The sequence below is a fragment of the Mobula hypostoma genome, chromosome 3, assembly GCF_963921235.1.
Source record: "Mobula hypostoma chromosome 3, sMobHyp1.1, whole genome shotgun sequence".
Lineage (NCBI taxonomy): Eukaryota > Metazoa > Chordata > Chondrichthyes > Myliobatiformes > Myliobatidae > Mobula > Mobula hypostoma.
This window is the reverse complement of record NC_086099.1, coordinates 90,035,905-90,056,306: the sequence shown is the minus strand read 5'-3', so window position 1 is coordinate 90,056,306 and position 20,402 is coordinate 90,035,905. Positions and strand designations below refer to the sequence as shown.

The following is a 20,402-nucleotide window of genomic DNA, read 5'->3' as shown; positions in this document are numbered from 1 at the left end:
TTTCTTGGGCTACTTCCTTAAGCACTCTAGGATGCAGACCATCTGGCCCTGGGGATTTATCTACCTTCAATCTCTTCAATTTACCTAACACCACTTCCCTACTAACATGTATTTCGCTCAGTTCCTCCATCTCACTGGACCCTCTGTCCCCTACTATTTCTGGAAGATTATTTATGTCCTCCTTAGTGAAGACAGAACCAAAGTAATTATTCAATTGGTCTGCCATGTCCTTGCTCCCCATAATCAATTCACCTGTTTCTGTCTGTAGGGGACCTACATTTGTCTTTACCAGTCTTTTCCTTTTTACATATCCATGAAAGCTTTTACAGTCAGTTTTTATGTTCCCTGCCAGTTTTCTCTCATAATCTTTTTTTCCCTTCCTAATTAAGCCCTTTGTCCTCCTCTGCTGAACTCTGAATTTCTCCCAATCCTCAGGTGAGCCACTTTCTCTGGCTAATTTGTATGCTTCTTCTTTGGAATTGATACTATCCCTAATTTCTCTTGTCAGCCATGGGTGCACTACCTTCCTTGATTTATTCTTTTGCCAAACTGGGATGAACAATTGTTGTAGTTCATCCATGCAATCCTTAAATGCTTGCCATTGCATATCCACCGTCAATCCTTTAAGTGTCATTTGCCAGTCTATCTTAGCTAATTCACGTCTCATACCTTCAAAGTTACCCCTCTTTAAGTTCAGAACCTTTGTTTCTGAATTAACTATGTCACTCTCCATCTTAATGAAGAATTCCACCATATTATGGTCACTCTTACCCAAGGGGCCTCTCACGACAAGATCGCTAATTAACCCTTCCTCATTGCTCAAAACCCAGTCCAGAATAGCCTGCTCTCTAGTTGGTTCCTCGACATGTTGGTTCAAAAAACCATCCCGCATACATTCCAAGAAATCCTCTTCCTCAGCACCTTTACCAATTTGGTTCACCCAATCTACATGTAGATTGAAGTCACCCATTATAACGGCTGTTCCTTTATTGCACACATTTCTAATTTCCTGTTTAATACCATCTCTGACCTCACTACTACTGTTAGGTGGCCTGTACACAACTCCCACCAGCGTCTTCTGCCCCTTAGTGTTACGCACCTCTACCCATATCGATTCCACATCTTCCCGGCTTATGTCCTTCCTTTCTATTGTGTTAATCTCTTCTTTAACCAGCAATGCCACCCCACCTCCCCTTCCTTCATGCCTATCCCTCCTGAATATTGAATATCCCTGAACGTTGAGCTCCCATCCCTGGTCACCCTGGAGCCATGTCTCTGTGATCCCAACTATATCATAATCATTAATAACAATCTGCACTTTCAATTCATCCACCTTATTACGAATACTCCTTGCATTGACACACAAAGCCTTCAGGCGCTCTTTTTCAACTCTCTTAGCCCTTATACAATTATGTTGAAAAGTGGCCCTTTTTAATGCTTGCCCTGGATTTGTCGGCCTGCCACTTTTACTTTTCTCCTTCGTACTTTTTGCTTCTACCCTCACTTTCCACCCCTCTGTCTCTCTGCACTGTTTCCCATCCCCCTGTTGTGAACTAACCTCCTCATGCCTAGCCTCTTTAATTTGATTCCCACCCCCCAACCATTCTAGTTTAAAGTCACCTCAGTAGCCCTCGCTAATCTACCTGCCAGGATATTGGTCCCCCTAGGATTCAAGTGTAACCCGTCCTTTTTGTACAGGTCACGCCTGCGCCAAAAGAGGTCCCAATGATCCAAAAACTTGAATCCCTGCCCCCTGCTCCAATCCCTCAGCCACGCATTTATCCTCCACCTCATCGCATTCCTACTCTCACTGTCGCGTAGCACAGGCAGTAATCCCGAGATTACTACCTTTGCGGTCCTTTTTCTCAACTCCCTTCCTAGCTCCCTATATTCTCCTTTTAGGACCTCATCCCTTTTCCTACCTATGGTGACATACTGTATGCATACTTTGATAATAAATTTACTTCGAACTTTAAACTTTTGATTATTTAACCTCATGATCAAAACTGTACATGCTGGAGTGCGATCAATGATTGAACTGGTGAACAGACTTCAATCTGTCATTGGGTAGAACATTACTTATCCATTTGGCCATGATATAAGTCACTAACTCACACACAGTGCTTTCATGGTCACTGCATATTACAGAGCAATCAGCTTCAAGTTATTGAATAGGAATTCATTTACACAGATCACAATGACTGGAAAAATAAGAATTTTTGATTAATGGTTTATCTCGCTCCTCCATCCAAACTCAAGAGTTTAAGCCTTGTATGCAGTGGTACAGTTGGACCATGCAAGATAATTTTCATGATTAACTTTCTGCAGTCAATCAGATACTGAAGTCTTAACCATATCGGAGATCAACATCCGTCCCTCTTTCCATTTCTCATAATACAAACTCAAATTAGCCACATGGCCCAGTTTTTTTTAGGCCCGTAAAATAGACAACAGGAAGAGCCAAGCGTGGGTGTAGGAGTGGTGTTCAATAATTCCTCACAGTATTGTCAGATACTTGGCCCAAGGTAATGGATAGTATTTTTATTCATTACTTTAAGGCTCTATAAACTGTCATTCCCTAAAAAGTATTTTAAAGTTCATGGATTGTATGGAGCTGGAGGCTTCTGTTAAACTAAGTATGGACAATTGGCCATCACGTTGAGAGATCTTGGCCAAATGCAAATAAGTGCTTGCTGGAATTTCAAAAATTGAAGTTTCTAGAGCTGTATTACAATCTCCATCTGAGTCAGCTTGGTCAAAGTTCTGAACTATATAGACAGATCCTCCATTGGTTCTGAAACCAGGGGCCACTAAAGTTTAGATGTGAAACAGCAACTGTGTATTCTGAAATTGAGTATTTTGCTGGTGAGATTGTTTGTCAAAATTTGCCCTAGAATTGAGAAACCCTTATGAAAATTGAATATTACAGCTCGGATGTTAGTAAACAAACATCTCGGTTGTTGAAGTTGACTGTTTCCAAAATGGCTGCTTTCATGCTATGAGCAAGGCATTGAGTTCAAGTGGAAATGTCTGGTATCACCAATAAGCTTTGATATCAACGCTCATTGCTGCTTGCAACCTCCCACACCCCACAGCCCATCCAGACATAATGTCCTATCAAATGATGCAGGACAGGACACCACACTGTGCTAGTAAGGCAACTTCTGACTGAAGTACAAATATTCTCATTCTAAGAAACTAATTCAATGCTTAATGATATATAGTAGTGAAACCATGGAATAAAAGTCAATATTTACTCACCTATTCAAGAACATTCTGTTTAGATCAGGGGTTCCCAACCATTTTTATGCCATGGACCAATACAGGATATCCATTGACCCCAGGTTGGGAACTCCTGGATTAGATCTATCATGTTCACTAAAGTATCGATATTGCTGTTTGCTGCAGCACAGCTGTTATGTCGCTGCTAACATTTTGCTTGCACATGGACTATCATCCCTTTTACTGCAGCAGTTCTACTAACACTGCTGCTGAATCTGGTCTTGATCCCAATGGCACCATACTTTCGGCAATCTTTGATGGATTGTTTTCCCCGGAAGGAGACAAAGTACATTAGTCAAGGAATTCCCACTTCTCACTGTTAGTTACTCCTGCTGTGTAAGGAGTAACAGCACATCGCGGCCACATCTAAGAATAGGCCAAATTACTGATACATGTGATGAAGTCCTCAAAACTGACATCCACAAATTCCATGAACACGTGAGTGTGTGTCAATTTTACTTAGCATGGATGAAGAAATCAGTCCAGGCATGAATTCAAGTTTTAAACTTACTTACTGCCTGTTATGCTGCTGGCAGTTAGGGCAGCAGTGAAGATCCTCCATCTTCATTGCTGTTTCCATAACAATTTTTCTTTTATCTGTCAGAGTTGTTAGCCCAAAGCTGAACCCCTGAACCTGGAGGACGTGTAGGCCGCTCTCAGCCTGGCCTCTACCCTTTGACCTGTTTGGCATGGGTGTCCTTACCAAGAATCAAAGCACAAGGCCCTAACTCCAGCCAACATAGCTCTCCGGGTCATTGAGGCACGCAAACCTCCAAATCCTATGGCAAGGTTGTGGTCCTCTTGGAGGTCAAGTTTTAAAACTGACTGGTTATACTGTAGCTGTTGGTGGACAACTTGATTAAAGTAGTGACAGGGAGGCAAGACTAAACAGGTTTTGACTAAAGCCATCGTAGCCAGAATAAAGCAAATAGTTACTATCATAAATACAGTTGACAGGTTACATAAAAACTGAAAGCTTGGTAAATATCCAGTTCGCAAAGCCAAAACACCATGAGCTAAATGTGGAGAGCAGGTGGTCTAATTTAGCAGGAGTCTGTTGCATCTGTAATGCACAATCTGGAATACAGTTGATGATTTAGCATGAGTTTAAAGTTAAACATCTAGTTTGAAGTTAAACATTTGCTTTAGAAGAGTTGTCATCACAATATCCAAAATAGATCACCAGACAGCACCAAGTTACTTCCTTCTGCTACTTAAGTATGCTCCTTTCTTCCTCTAGATGTTCCACATCTCATGTCAACCATAGCTCCTTCACCCCACTATCCTTTCCCTGCTTCAATGGGCAAACCTATCTGGAGCCCCCAGCAAGTGCTCCCTAAGCCACAGTAGCATAGCAGTCAGCATGAATCTATTGTAGCTTGGGGCGTCAGAGCTCAGAGTTCAGTCCTGATGTCCTCTGTAAGGAGTCTCTGTACGTTCTCCTTGTGGAATGCATGGGGTGTCTCCATGTCCTCTGGTTTCCTCCCACAGGCCAAAGATGTACCAGCTAGGTTAATTGTCATTGAAATTGGTCTGCAATTAGATTTAGGGTTAAATTGTGGTTACTGAGTTGTGCAGCTCGAAGGGCTGGAAGGGCTTATTCCATGTCGAATCTCTCACAGTAAATAGACAACTTCCACCGTTTCATTGTACATATCCCTGAGTACATCTGTTCCCAGTTTAGCTCTCATGTGCTGCTCTAATAGCATCATAATTCACCTTCTCCTAATTAAATACTTGCCTATACCAAATGTGAGGTCCAAGAGGAATGGGGAGTAGCCAATGTTAGAGTCATGGAGAAATAGAGTCATAGAATAATAGAGTCATAGAGTAATAGAGTCATAGAATATAGAGTCATGGAGTAATAGAGTCATGGAGTAATAGAGTCATAGAGTATAGAGTCATGGAGTAATAGAGTCATAGAGTTATAGAGTCATAGAGTATAGAGTCATGGAGTAATAGAATCATAGAGTAATAGAGTCATGGAGTAATAGAGTCATGGAGTAATCGAGTCATAGAATAATAGAGTCAGAGTTATAGAGTCATAATGTAATAGAGTCATGGAGTAATAGAGCACAGAAACAGCCCCTTTGGCCCATCCAGTTCATGCCAAACTATTATTCTGCCTAGTCCCAACAACTTGCACTTGGACCATAGCCCCTCCATTTACTTACCCAAACTTCTCTTAAATGTTGAAATTGAACCCACATTCACCACTTCCACTGGCAGCTCATTCCACACTCTCACCACCCTTTTGAGTGAAGAAGTTCCCCTTCAGGTTCCCCTTAAATATTTCACCTTTCAATCTTAGCCCAGGACCTAGAATTCTAGTCTCATGCAACCTCATAACTTTGAATGCTCCATCATATCTCCCCTTATTCTGCTACGTTCCAGGATGTGGAGGCCCAATTATTAGATACACCCTCAGCATCCACTTCATTAGGTACCTCCTGTACTTAATAAAGTGGCCAGTGAGTGTATTATCGTGGTCATTTGCTGCTGTAGTCCATCCACTTCAAGGTTCTTTGTAGAACATATAGCAGTACAGGCTATTTGGCCCACAATGCTGTGCCAAACCAACTAAAAAGCAAATCAAAAACAGCCAAACACTAATCCTTCCTACCTACACCATGTCCATATCCCTCCATCTTCCTTACATCCGTGTGCCTATCCAAACATATCTTAAATGCCTCTAATGTGTTTGGATCTCCATCACCATATCAGGCAGTGCATTCCAGGCATCCATGACTCTCTGAGTTAACCCCCATATCCCCTTTGAACCTACCCCGTTTCACCTTCAATGCATGCCCTCTGGTATTAAATATTACAACCCTGCGAAACAGAAACTCTTTGACAACTCAATCTATGCCTCTCATAATCTTATAAACCTCTATTGGATCTCCCCTCTGCCTCCGACACGCCAGAGAAAACAACCTAAGTATATCTAACCTCTCATGCGCGCACATGCCCTCTAAACCAGGCAGCATCCTGGTAAACTTCTTTTGCACTCTCTCTAATCCAAGCCTCAACATCCTTCCTATAATGGGGTGACCAGAACTGTATGCAATACTCCAAATGTGGCCAAACCAGAGTGTTATAAAGTTGCAACATAACCCCGTAACTTTTGAACTCAATGTCTCAACTTATAAAAGCAAGCATTCCATAAGCCTTGTTATCTACCTCATTGATCTGTGTAGCCACTTTCAGAGAGCTATGAACTTGGATCCTAAGATCTCTCTGCTCAACCACACCAAGGGCCTTGTCCTTAACTGTTTCCTTGCATTTGCCCTACCAAATTGCAACACCTCGCATCTATCGGGGTTAAACTTCATCTGCCATTTCTCTGCCCATATCCGCAACTGATCTATACTGTGCTCTATTCTTTGCCAGTCTTCTACACTATCCACAACACAAATTTACTACCCAACCAATCTACATTTTCATCCAGGTCATTTATATACATTACAAACACCAGAGGTCCCAGCACAGATCCTTGCAGAACTCCACTAATTCCAGTCCTCCAGCTTGAGCAAGTCCCTTTAACCACTACCCTCTGTCTTCTATGTGCAAGCCAGTTCTGAACCCAAACAGCCAATTCACTACAGGTCGCATGCGTCTCAATCTTCTAGAGCAGCCTCCCATGAGGGACTTTGTCAAATGCCTTACTAAAATCTATGTAGGCAACATCCACTGTCCTACCCTCATTAATCTCTCTCATCACCTTGTCAAAAAACTCAATCAAGTTGGTAAAGCACGACCTGCCATGCACAAAGCCATGCTGGCTCTCCCTAATTAGGCCATGGATTTCCAAATGCTCATATATCCCATCCCTAAGAACTTTCTTGAGCAATTTCCCTGCAACTGTTGTGAGACTCACTTGTCCATAGTTCCCAGGATTTTCCTTTGCTCCCTTCTTAAACAACTCACTGGTCTTCCAGGGCCTTGCCTGTGGCTAGAGAGGACACAAAGATACTGGTCAAGGGCCCAGCAACCTTGTCCCTTGCCTCCTTTAATAAACTGGTGTAATTCCCATCAGACCCAGGGGACTTAATCACCTTAATACTCATTAGGAGGCCCAGCATTCCTCCTTGACCTCTGAACCCCCTAATGTATTTATACACTCAGCACTGATCTCCTGGCCATCCCTATCCTTTTGATTGGCGAGGCTGTGGACTCATTTTGTGTGATACCTGCAAAACGCCACTAATTACAGACCTCCAGCTTGAATAAGTCTCTTCAATCACTAGCTTCTGTCTTCTATGTGCAAGCCAGTTCTGCCTCACTGCAGATCCCATGCATCTCAATCCTCTGGACAGGCTCCCATGAGGGACTTTGTCAAATGCCTTACTAAAATCCATGTAGGCAACATCCACTGTCTCATCCTCATTAATCTCTCTCATCACCTTGTCAAAAAACTCTATCAAGTAGGTGAGGCACGACCAGCCCCATACAAAGCCACGCTGGCTCTTCCTAATTAGGCCATGGATTTCCTGGTGCTCATATATCCTATCCCTAAGAACTTTCTCCAACAATTTCCATGCAACTGACATGAGACTCACTGGTCCATAGTTCCCAGTATTTTCCCTTGATCCCTTCCTAAATAGAGGTAAAAGATTAGCCACTCGCCAGTCCTCCGGGATCTCACCTGTGATTAGAGAGGACACAAAGACACTGGCCGAGGGCCTAGCAACCTCATCTCTCGCCTCCTTCAATAACCTGGGGTAAATCCCATCATGCCCTGGGGACTTATCCACCTCAATACTCATTAGGAGGCCCAACACTTCCTCCTCCTTGACCTCTAAATGCCATAGTGTATTTACACACTCAGCATTGATCTTCTGGCCCTTCATATCCTTTTCCTTGGTAAATACCGAAGCAAAGTACTCACTAGGTAGCTCACTCACATTCTCTGCATCAAAGCAAATGTTCTCTCCTTTATATTTGAGTAGTCCCACCCTCTCCCTAGTTATCCTCTTACTCTTGATGTCTGTATAGAACAGCTTGCTATTCACCTTAATTCTCCTTGCCAAGGACTTTTCATGGCCCCTCCTGGCTTTTCTAATTCAATCTATTGTGTTTCAGAGATGCTCCTTTGTACAGTTTGAACCAGTCTGGTCATTTTCCTCTGACCTCTCTCATTAAACAAGGCCTTTTTTTGCCCATGGAACAGCTGTTCACTGGAAATTGTTTGTTTTTGCATCATTCTCTAAACTCTGGAAACTGTTGTGTGTGAAAATGCCAGGAGATCAGCAGTGTTTGAAATACTGAAACCACCCCATCTGGCACCAACAATTATTCCAATGTCAAGGTCACTTAGATCACATTTCTTCCCCACTCTAATGCTTGGTTTTGACAAGAACTGAACCTCTTGACCATGTCTGCATGCTTTTATGCATCGAGTGCTGCCACAGGATTGGCTGGTATTGTACATATTTGCATTAACATGCAGGTGCACAGGTGTGCCAATGAAGTGGCCACCGTGTGTAGATTAAAACACTGTGTCTTTTACTTCCCTCACCCTGCCTGTGGAAAAAAACTACAACGTCAGTCTGGAAGACCTAAAGTAGACAGGTGAAAACATCCCCTGTCTGAAGTCCCACACACCCTGCAGCTCACCCCTGCCATCAGCAAGTCCATACCCGGGACAGTCACTGCCTTCCACTTACCTGCAAGATGCACATCCACGCACCCTTCACCCCAGTGAGCAGTGGCAGAGCAGCTCTCCCTCTCGTTTAGTCATATCAGCAGCAAGCAGAGTGCAGGACAAGTAGTAACAACACCACCAACTCCTACGTTAAACTGCACGTGTGCCACTTTTAGGACCGTTACGTCTTTTCAATGATCCTGAAGAATTACAGCAGCTTGTAGAGCTTTTCATCAACACCTTCTTAAACAGATTCTTCAGATTTTTGGTAATTAGGGATGGATAATAAGTACAGGCGATGCTAGCTATTGCTACATTCCCCAAGAATGCATTAAAAATCAGCTCCTGTGAGTAGGAGAATGAAGACTAATGATAGAGGCACTTCCTCAGTATTTCAGATATGGCCTAACAGGTAATTGGTAATTACTGTATTACTGTCACATTTACCAAGATACAGCGAAAGGTTTTATTTGCCTGAAATTGAAACAGATCATTCAAAACATTTGTACATTGAGATGGCATAAAGGGGAACATTTGAGCAGAATGCATTAGAAAAAGTGTTACAGTCACTGAGAAAGTGCAGTACAGATAGACAGTTAAAGTGTGAGGGAAATGGCAAGCTAGACTGAGAGATCAAGAGCTTATCTTTATCATACAAGTGGTCTATTCAAGAGTCTCATAAGAGAAGATGAGAAGCTGTCACTGAGCCTGGTGGTACATCTTCAAGCGTGTGTACATTTTGCTCTATTGAAGGCAGAGAGGAGATAATGACTGGGATGGGAGGGGACTTTTATAATGTTTGGTGATTTCCCAAGGTATTGGGAAGTGTAGGCAGTGTCAATAGAGGGGAGTCTGGTTTTCATGATAGACTGAGTTACATTGAAAATTCTCTTCAATTTCTTGCATTTTCAGGCAGAGCAGTTGTGATACTGCATTGAGGTGCATTGGGATGGAACGCTTTCAAAAGTGCATCTGTAAAAATTGGGCAAGGTAACTGACAGCATGCTGAATTTCCATCTCGTTCCAAGGAAGCAGAGGTACAGTTGTGTTTTCCTGGCCGGTGTGGCTATGTGGCTAGACCAGAGCAATTCATTAGGCACAGGTAACTCTGAGCAGATTGCAGACCAGAATTATGAAACACCTCAGATTGTGCAACATCTATCCCATTCCTGAAGAGCAGGCACAGTTACAAATGTTGATAAATGAAAACAATCCAAAATTTACCAGCGGGTTGTTTTTGTTTATATGGTAATTTCAGAGAGTTTACCATCATATTCTTCTTGGTATAAAGTTACTTCTTAATCTGACAATCCCCAGTTAAATTAATGCAAAATGTTTTGAAAACAAACACCAGACTGAAATGAGCCAGCACGTTTAATAGATTGAAGTTGTTTAAGTAAACATTGGTACAATATATTTTCTAGTTCTTACAGTAAAACTGGAAATAATGTAGTCAGTAGTCATGGGATATTTGGTAATACTGACCAAAAAAACTCAAGGGAGATTAGTGACATGAGGATCAAATACTAATTTCAGGAAGAGTAATAATGCAAATTTTAAATTTACTACCACCAGATATCTATGGGAAACTTAAGATAAATGCATTTCTACAGTAATAACCTAGTTATTTAAAATTATATCTAGGCTCCTTGGTTTCTTCATTTCCAATAATATTCTTGAGTGATGTTGTCATCTCTCAGATTAATTCCTTCAAAAACTGACGCTGATGTTGTTTTCTCTATTTTAGTACACGGATCTTGCAATAATTTCCTCAAAATTCTTAAAAAAGAGCCATATCGAGATTGTAGGTGGCTTCTTATGACATCGGTAATGCTGTCACCACACTTAAACAGGGCCTTCACATAGTCCAGTTGTTCCCTGTTAAAAACAGGAATTGTGCATTGTGTCTTAGCCAGAAATGTTGACTGCTTACCTGCAAAGTTCTTCCATCATTTTGTGTGTGTTGTTATTATGCATTATTATATTTGGATCAGGCAACTGCTGGCCATTATAATTGTTTCAAATTGGACTCTGTTGGATAATTTATCATTAATAGATAATCAATTCATTCTGATAATGAAATATTATCCTTATGAGACCAACATTCAGAACTATTCCTACTTTTCTCAATGCAAGTTTGAATTATCCACATAGCTCAAATATTTTTGGCCTGCTGTGTAGGCACCAGGAGCCGAGCATAGGGAAGTAAGTGTGGACAGAAATTCAAAGTGTAGGTCTTACCAGTAATTTTACCCCAGATATAGTTGGAATGGACAGTATTTTTATTACTTCAAAGCTCTGCATAGATTCTTTCCTTGAAATGTTAGCAAGTTCCTTTAGCTGGAAGTGTTCGTGAAGTCAATGAGCCTCTAGTTAATCCCAACTTGACAGAGTTTAGCATCACATCTTTTGGAAGGATCTTGGTCTATTGGAGGTGTTACCCACCAGCATTTCCAAGAGTTGAAGTTCCTCGGCAAGCATTTCAAATTTCACCTGGGATTACTCGATCAAAGTTCTTAAGCTACTGGGGATAGACCTTCAATTAGTTGGAAAAAAAATAAAGGGGAATGGCAGAGTTTAGACATGAAATGCTGGTCAATTATTATGTCTGAGCTTATACTCCAGAAATTGTTCTGCCACAAATTGCCCAAGAATATAAGACATTTCACTTAAATTAAACATTACAGTATAGGAGGCCAGCAAATAAGGAGCACTTTGGTTGGAGTGTATCTGAATACCTTGAATCAATGGCCAGGGTATTACAATTAAAGTGGAGATATCTGTTACCATCTGTAAGCATACCTGCCCAAAGTATTCCCTTTAACCCACAAAAACTATCCTATGAAATGGAAGATAGGATGAGGCAAGCTCCAGATGAGGCAGTCCCATCAGACTGAATGTTTGGATGAGTTAAACAGTGATCATAGAATAAAATAAATATATACTCACCTAGCCAAGAGCATTCTTTTAAGATCGATCATGTTTACAAAAACATCAATATTGCTTTTTGCTGCAACACAGATCTCATGTTCCTGGAAACATGCTGCCTGCACATTAGAAATGATCTCTTGCATTGCAGCACATTTGGTTACACTGGTGCTGAATTTGGACTCGAGCCCAATGATATTGCACTTCAGGAATCTTTTGAAGAATTGTTTTCCCTGGAAGGGGTCAAAATGCAAAAGTCAGGCTTTCCACTTCCTCTTGGTCAGTCACTACTTCATACACAGGTATAGAGAGAAGCTGCAGCACATTCTAACCATGTTTAAATATCAGCCAAGCAGTCAAGTACAGTATATGCACAAGTTGAGCTTGTGATGAAGTGCTCAAAGTTGACTCATTGAAAAATCCCATTATCGATGGATGCACGCATGCCAATTGTAATTTACATGGGTCCTATAAAATAACCTAGTGAAGTTTAAAAATATTTATTTTATAACTTATTGATGAACAGATTGTTTAGTGGTTAACATTAACTGTTTTTTTTTTAAAGTTTAAATGGTTTTAATCAGGTTGTTACAATTTCAAATATAGTCAGCAGGTTGTATGAAAATTGAGGGTTTGATGTATTCAATTTGAAAAATCAAAATCTCATGCCCATTTAGAGAGCTGCAAGAGCTACTCAAAGTTCACTGTACATGCAAGCTACAGTCTGGAATATAACCACCATTAAACTATGACCTCAGGCAAATCGGGTTGGAAGTTAAACCATAGTCTCTGGGGGATCTGACAGTCTGATGATTACTGCTCAAGATTTAAAAGTCTGCACAGCATACAAAATACATGAGGCTATACCTACTTACAACTGAAAACACTACAGCTTGTTCATCAAACTGCTTCTGACCTAGATTGAACCGTGGAGTGCTATTGACTAAACAAAGAGTCTATGTCACTGGATTACTTCACCTGGTGTAAACACATAAGAACATAAGAAATAGGAGCAGGAGTCGGCCATCTGGCCCGTCGAGCCTGCTCCGCCATTCAGAAAGATCATGGCTGATCTGGCCATGGACTCACCTCCATCTACCTGCCTTTTCCTCATAGCCCTTAATTCCCCAACTATGCAAAAACCTATCCAACCTTGTCTTAAATAGATTTATTGAGGTAGCCTCCACTGCTTCATTGGGCAGAGAATTCCACAGATTCTCTGAGAAAAGCAGTTTCTCCTCATCTTTGTCCTAAATCTACTCCATCGAATCTTGAGGTTATGCCCCCTAGTTCTAGTCTCACCTAGCAATGGAAACAACTTTCCTGCCTCTGTCTTATCTATCCCTTCATTAATGTTACGAGGGGTGATTGATAAGTTCGTGGCCTAAGGTAGAAGGAGTCAATTTTAGAAAACCTAGCACATTTATTTTTCCTACATTTACTCACTTAGTCCAGCGGTCATGGAGCATATGGATCCTTTCTTTGTAGAAGTCAGTGTCTTGGACCTCTAGAAGTGGTCCACAGTGGGGGTGATTGATAAGTTCGTGGCCTAAGGTAGAAGGAGATGAGTTATTAACTTGAAACTTTCTGCATTATCACTCAAAGAGTTGAACTGCACATGCATGTAACAAGAGCGGTATAATTCATCTCCTTCAACCTTAGGCCACGAACTTATCAATCATCGCTGCTATGGACTACCTGGAGGTCCAAGACGCTCTCATTACATGCACGTACAATTCAACTCTTTGAGTGATAATGCAGAAAGTTTGAAGTTAATAACTCATCTCCTGCTACCTTAGGCTACAAACTTATCAGTCAACCCTGCTGTGGACCACTTCTACAAAGAAGGGATCCGTATGCTCCACGACCGCTGGATTAAGTGTGTACATGTAGGAGGGGGCTATGTTGAAAAATAAATGTGCTAGGTTTTCTAAAATTGACTCCTTCTACCTTAGACCATGAACTTATCAATTGCCCCATGTATATGTTTCTATAAGATTTCCTCTCATTCTTCTGAATTTCAGGGAGTACAGTCCCAGGCAACTCAATCTCTCCTCATAGTCGAACCCTTTCATCTCTGGAATCAACCTAGTGAACCTCCTCTGCATTGACTCCAAAGCCAGTATATCATTCCTCAAGTAAGGAGACCAGAACTGCACACAATACTCCAGATGCAGCCTCACCAGTACCCTGTACAGTTGCAGCATAACCTCCCTGCTCTTAAATTCAATCCCTCTAACAATGAAGGCCAACAGCCCATTTGCCTTCTTGATAACCTGTTGCAGCTGCAAACCAACTTTTTGTGATTCATGCACAAGCACTCCCAAGTCCCTCTGCATAGCAGCATGTAGCAGTCTTTTACCATTTAAATAATAATCTGATCTTCCCATTTTTCCTTCCAAAGTGGATGACCTTGCATTTACCAATATTGTAGTCCACCTGCCAGATCCTTTACCCAGTCCCTCTGCAGACTCTCCATTCCTTCTGCACTATTTGTTTTTCCACTCAATTTAGTGTCATCAGCAAACTTAGATACACTACGCTCGGTCCCCTCTTCCAGATTGTGAACAGTTGCGGGCCCACCACTCACCAGTGATTGCCAACCAGAGTAACACCCATGTATCCCAACTCTCTGTTTTCTATTAGTTAACCAATCTTCTATCCATGCTAATACATCACTCCCAACTCTATGTATGCAGTACCTTATCGAATGCCAAATTAGGATGATTTAAGTTATGCCCAGAAGTTTCTCAGAACTACTATCTTCACACAAATTCACTTAGTTCTTGTGTCATAACTCTTACCACATGCTATAAGGTATAATAATATTTATTGAGCATTTATTTAATAACATTAATTGAGACTAATTGATTAAAGCATAGTCAGTGCTGAAGGGCTTTTCAAGCAGAATACATCGGCTAGGGTGAAAATTACTAAGCACATGGACACCAAAGATGAACATGTATAAGAACCAAAGCATTGGTGATGAAATTAAAAGAGCTGGAAATACACAGAACACCAGCTCTTTCCAACGATGTTTTCTGCCCCACCGAGTGTTCCCAGCATTGCTGGTATTTCCAGGATCTGCTCAGCATTCAGCTACTAATAGACCAGGGGTTCCCAACATGGGGCCCACAGACATAAAATAAAGATTGATCTATGGCACTAAAAAGGTGGGGAACCCCTGTACTAGACCAAAATGGTCAAATATCACACAACCGTGTTTGTAGTAGCATTTTAGCTGTCAAGCTGTGTAGGTTAAAGGCTAATCATGGTTAACCTAATCAGAGAGTTATGTCAACAACTTGGGCAGTTTGGGAGTCATTATTGATTTATTTGATGGGAGTAAGAAAACAAATTCAGAATGTAAAATTTAGAGAACCATTTGCTTCCGAGGGTGTAAAAATCAGCTCAACTTCCATAAATTAAGTTAAAATTAATTTCCACCAAGCAGACCAGGCTAATTTATAGCAGAGATACAGACCTTGAGTGCAAACACAATATGGAATTGCCATCAGATTACAACACCATAGCAGTGTTCGGTCTTCTAATCACAAAATCAAGACAAAGCTCCAGAAAACTTGCCCACACAATGAAGATTTGTTGTAATGTTAATTATAACTATCAAGAGACTTGGGAATGAAAGATGAAGGTTGTAAAATGCAAAGCAGCCTTTTACAATAAACTGAATACAGCTGAATGCTTTTTCCACTGTGATTTGCAACAGCAGATTTGGACAGGGAAGGAATGACTATTTTTCTTGATGTAATCATTTTACTACACATTGATTTTAAAATTGAGGTTCATGTTTTAATATAAACTCTGTTTCTCACATTTTACTTAATAGCAACGTGATTCATTATGAGCAAATAACTACCAATTCAGCTTTAAATTCGAAGGAGTGATGATACAACATTCTGCATAATTAAAACATCTGACCTCATTGGAAGAACTTATCACAATGCCTCTAAACCTACCTGTAAATTCAATTTACCTGTGTTTATAATAAATGCTTGGCAGATCTTAAACAAGTTGTCATGTAGGTCACAGGTTGTGTTTTCCAAGCAGCTGAATGTATCACATCCCACATTTGTAGTAAACTGCAGGCAGCCATTTATTTGAACTGTTGGAAGCAGAACAGTTCTCGATTATTGAACCACAGTACCGAATAGTTGACAAATAGCATTTAAAGTGATCTACTCTTCTCTTATGAAGTTCCAAAGTTCTTGCTTGAGCTCTTATGCACAAATGAGAAAGGAACCTGGGATAATACAGTCATATTAAACATAGAAACATAGAAAATAGGTGCAGGAGTAGGCCATTCGGCCCTTCGAGCCTGCACCGCCATTTATTATGATCATGGCTGATCATCCAACTCAGAACCCCGCCCCAGCCTTCCCTCCATACCCCCTGACCCCTGTAGCCACAAGGGCCATATCTAACTTCCTTTTAAACATAGCTAATGAACTGGCCTCAACAGTTTGCTGTGGCAGAGAATTCCACAGATTCACCACTCTCTGTGTGAAGAAGTTTTTCCTAACCTCGGTCCTAAAAGGCTTCCCCTCTATCCTCAAACTGTGACCCCTCGTTCTAGACCTCCCCAATATCGGGAACAATCTTCCCGCATCTAGCCTGTCCAATCCCTTTAGGATCTTATACGTTTCAATCAGATCCCCCCTCAATCTTCTAAATTCCAACGAGTACAAGCCCAGTTCATCCAGTCTTTCTTCATATGAAAGACCTGCCATCCCAGGAATCAATCTGGTGAACCTTCTTTGTACTCCCTCTCTGGCAAAGATGTCTTTCCTCAGATTAGGGGACCAAAACTGCACACAATACTCCAGGTGTGGTCTCACCAAGGCCTTGTACAACTGCAGTAGTACCTCCCTGCTCCTGTATTGGTGTAAGAAGTTCAAATCAAATAGGCATAATGAACTGACAGAGGCAGATGTAAAACAGTACATCAATGTGAAGCTTTCATACAACATAGAACATAGAAATTTACAGCACATTACAGGCCCTTCGGCCCACAATGTTGTGCCAACCATGTAACCTACTCGAGAAACTGCCCAGAATTTCCCTAATAGCCCTCTATTTTTCTAAGCTCCATGTACCTATCTAAGAGGCTCTTAAAAGACCCTATTGTATCCACCTCCACCACCGCCGCTGGTAGTGCATACCACGCACCCACCTCTCTCTCTGTGAAACACCTGACATCCCCTCAGTACCTATTTCCAAGCACATTAAAACTATGTCCCCTCATGTTAGCCATTTCAGCCCTGGGAAAAAGACTCTGGATATCCACACGATCAACGCTTGTCTTCATCTTATCCACCTCTATCAGGTCATCTTCCATTGCTCCAAGGAGAAAAGGCCAAGTTCACTCAACCTTTTCTCATAAGGTATGCCCTCCAATCTGGGCAACATCTTTGTAAATCTCCTCTGCACTCTCTCTATAGTATCCACATCTTTCCTGTAATGAAGTGAGCAGAACTGAACACAGTAATCCAAATGGGGTTTGACCAAGGTATAGCTCTAACATTACCTCATGGCTCTTGAACTCAAACCCACGGTTGATGAGTGCCAACACACCATACGTTTTCTTAACAACACTGCCAACCTGTGCAACAGCTTTGAGTGTCCTATTGACATGGACCCCAAGATCTCTCAGATCCTCCACACTGCCAAGAGTCTTACCATTAACACTATATTCTGCCATCATATTTGGCCTACCAAAATGAACCACTTCACACTTAACTGGGTTGAACTCCATCTACCACTTCTCAGCCCAGTGCTGCATCCTATCAATGTCCTGCTGTAACCTCTGACAACCCTCCAGACTATCCACAACACCCCCAACCTTTGTGTCATCGGCAAATTTACTAACCTACCCTTCCACTTCTTCACTCAGGTAATTTATAAAAATCACAAAGAGGAGGTGTCCCAGAATAGATCCCTGCAGAGCACCACTGGTCACTGACCTCCGTGCAGAATGTGAACCATCTATAATTACCCTTTGCCTTCTGTCCTAGGCCAATTCTGAATCCACAAAGCAAGGTCTCCTTGGATCCCATACCTCATTACTTTCTGAAGGAACCTTGCATGAGGAACCTTATCAAATGCCTTACTGAAATCCATATCCACTACATACTCTGCTCTCCCTTCATCAATGTGTTTTGTTACATCCTCAAAGAACTTAATCAGGTTCGTAAGGCATGACCTGCCCTTGACAAAGCAATGCTGACTATCACTAATCAGATTATGTCTCTCCAAATACTCATAAATCCTGCCTCTCAGGATCTTCTCCAACAACTTGCCCACCACTGAAGTAAGGCTCACTGTTCTATAATTTCCTGGGTTATCTTTACTCCCTTTCTTGAACAAGGGAACAACATTTGCAACCTTCTAATCTTCTGGTACTTCTCCCATTCCTATTGATGATGCAAAGTTCATTGCAAGAGGCTCAGCAGTTTCTTTCCTCACTTCCCACAGTAGCCTGGGGTATATCTCATCCGGTCCCAGTGACTTATCTAACTTAATGCTTTTCAAAAGCTCCAGCACATCCTCTTTCTTCATGTCCATATGCGCAAGCGTTTCAGTCCACTGTAAGTCATCCCCACAATTGCCAAGGTCTTTTTCTCTGGTGAATACTGAAGCAAAATATTCATTACTTACCTCTGTTACCTCCTCCAATTCCATGCACACATTTCCACTATCGCACTTGATTGGTCTTGTTCTCACACGGCTCATCCTCTTGCTCTTCAGATACTTGTAGAATGCCTTGGAGTTTTCCTTAATCCTGCTCACTACGGCCTTATCATGGTCCCTTCTGGCTCTCCTAATTCCATTCTTAGGCTCCTTCTTAGCAACCTTGTAATTTTCTAGAGTTCTAACAGTACCTAGTTTCTTGAAACTTTCATAAGCTTTTCTTCTTAACTAGATTTTCAACATCCTTTGTACAACATGGTTCTTTAACCCTACCATCCTTTCCCTGCCTCGATGGAACATACCTATGAAGAACTCCATGCAAATGTTCCCTGAACGTTTGTCACATTTCTGCCGTACATTTCCCTGAGAACATCTGCTTCCAATTTATGCTCCCAGGTTTCTGCCTAATAGCATTGTATTTCCCCCTAATTAAATGTTTCCCCTGTTGTGTGCTCATATTCCTCTTCAGCGCTATGGTGAAGGAGATAGAGTTATGGTCATTGCCTCCAAAATGCTCTTCCACCGAGAGGTCTGACACCTGACCAGGCTCATTTCCCAATACCAGATCAAGTACAACCCCTCCTCTAGTTGGCTTATCTATGTATGTGTCAGGAAACCTTCCTGAACACACCTAACAAACTTTACCCCATCTAAACCCCTTGTGCTAAGGAGATGCCAATCAATATTAGGAAAGTTAAAATCTCCCATCACAACAACCCTATTGTTATTGCACCATTCCAGAATCTGCCATCCTATCTGCTCCTCAATATTCCTGTTACTATTGGGGGGTCTATAAAAACACCTAGTAAAGTTATTGCCCCTTTGCACTTTCTGATTTCCACCCGCACTGACTCAGTAGACCATCCCTCCATGACTTCCTCCTTTTCTGCAGCCATGGCACTATCCCTAATTAGCGTTGCCACGCCACCCCCCCCCCCCCACTCTTTTGCCTCCCTCTCTGTCCTTTTTGAAACATCTAAAGATCTAAAGCCTGGCACACCCAGCAGCCATTGCTGCTCCTGAGACATCCAAGTCTCTGTAATGGCTACAACGTCACAGTTTCACATACTGATCCACACGCTAAGTTCATCCACCTTATTTATGATACTCCTTGCATTAAAATAGACACATCTCAAACTATCTGGCTAAGTGCATAGTTGCTCTTACACCTGCCTATCCTTCCTCACAAACTCTTACAAGCTGTCTCTACTTGTGCTCCAACCTCCCAATCCTCTGCCTCTTCACTCCAGTTCCAACCGCCCCCCCCCCACGAATCTAGTTTAAACACTTCCCAAGAACATTAGCAAACCTCCCCACCAGGATATTGGTCCCCCTCAGATTCAAGTGCAATCTGTCCTTTTTGTACAGGTCACAACTGCCCCAGAAGAGGTCCCGGCGATCAAAAATCTGAATCCCTATCCCCTGCTCTAATCCTTCAGCCTCCCACTTATCCTCCACCTCATTCCATTCTTATTCTCACTGTTGTGTGGCACAGGCAGCAATCCCGAGATTACTACCTTTGAGAGTCTGCTTCTCAGCTTCCTTCCTAACTGTAGTCTGCTTTCAGAACACCCACCCTCTTCCTACCTATGTCGTTGGTACCAATATGTACCACGACCTCTGGCTGCTCACTCTCCCATCTCAGAATATTGTGGACACACTCAGAAACATCACAAATCCTGGGACCTGGGAGGCAAACTGCCATCCTTGTTGCTTTTTCACGTCCACAGAATCGCCTACCTGTCCCCCTAACTATAGAGTCACTTATTACCACTGCTATCCTATTCCATTCCCTACCCTCTGAGCCACAGGGCCAGACTCAGTGCCAGAGGCATGGCCA

At 41.9% G+C, this 20,402-nt stretch overlaps 1 long non-coding RNA gene across 2 annotated transcripts in view; it reads left to right on the top strand.

The window, feature by feature from the left end:
- Window positions 1-15,862, top strand: part of LOC134343466 (uncharacterized) — a 73,510-nt gene extending 57,648 nt beyond the window's left edge. For both annotated transcript variants that reach the window (XR_010017231.1, XR_010017232.1), the window contains 2 exons: window positions 9,839-10,028; window positions 15,702-15,862. This is a non-coding gene — a long non-coding RNA (uncharacterized LOC134343466). The remainder of the gene's footprint in view (window positions 1-9,838; window positions 10,029-15,701) is intronic.
- The last annotated feature ends 4,540 nt before the right edge of the window (window positions 15,863-20,402 follow it).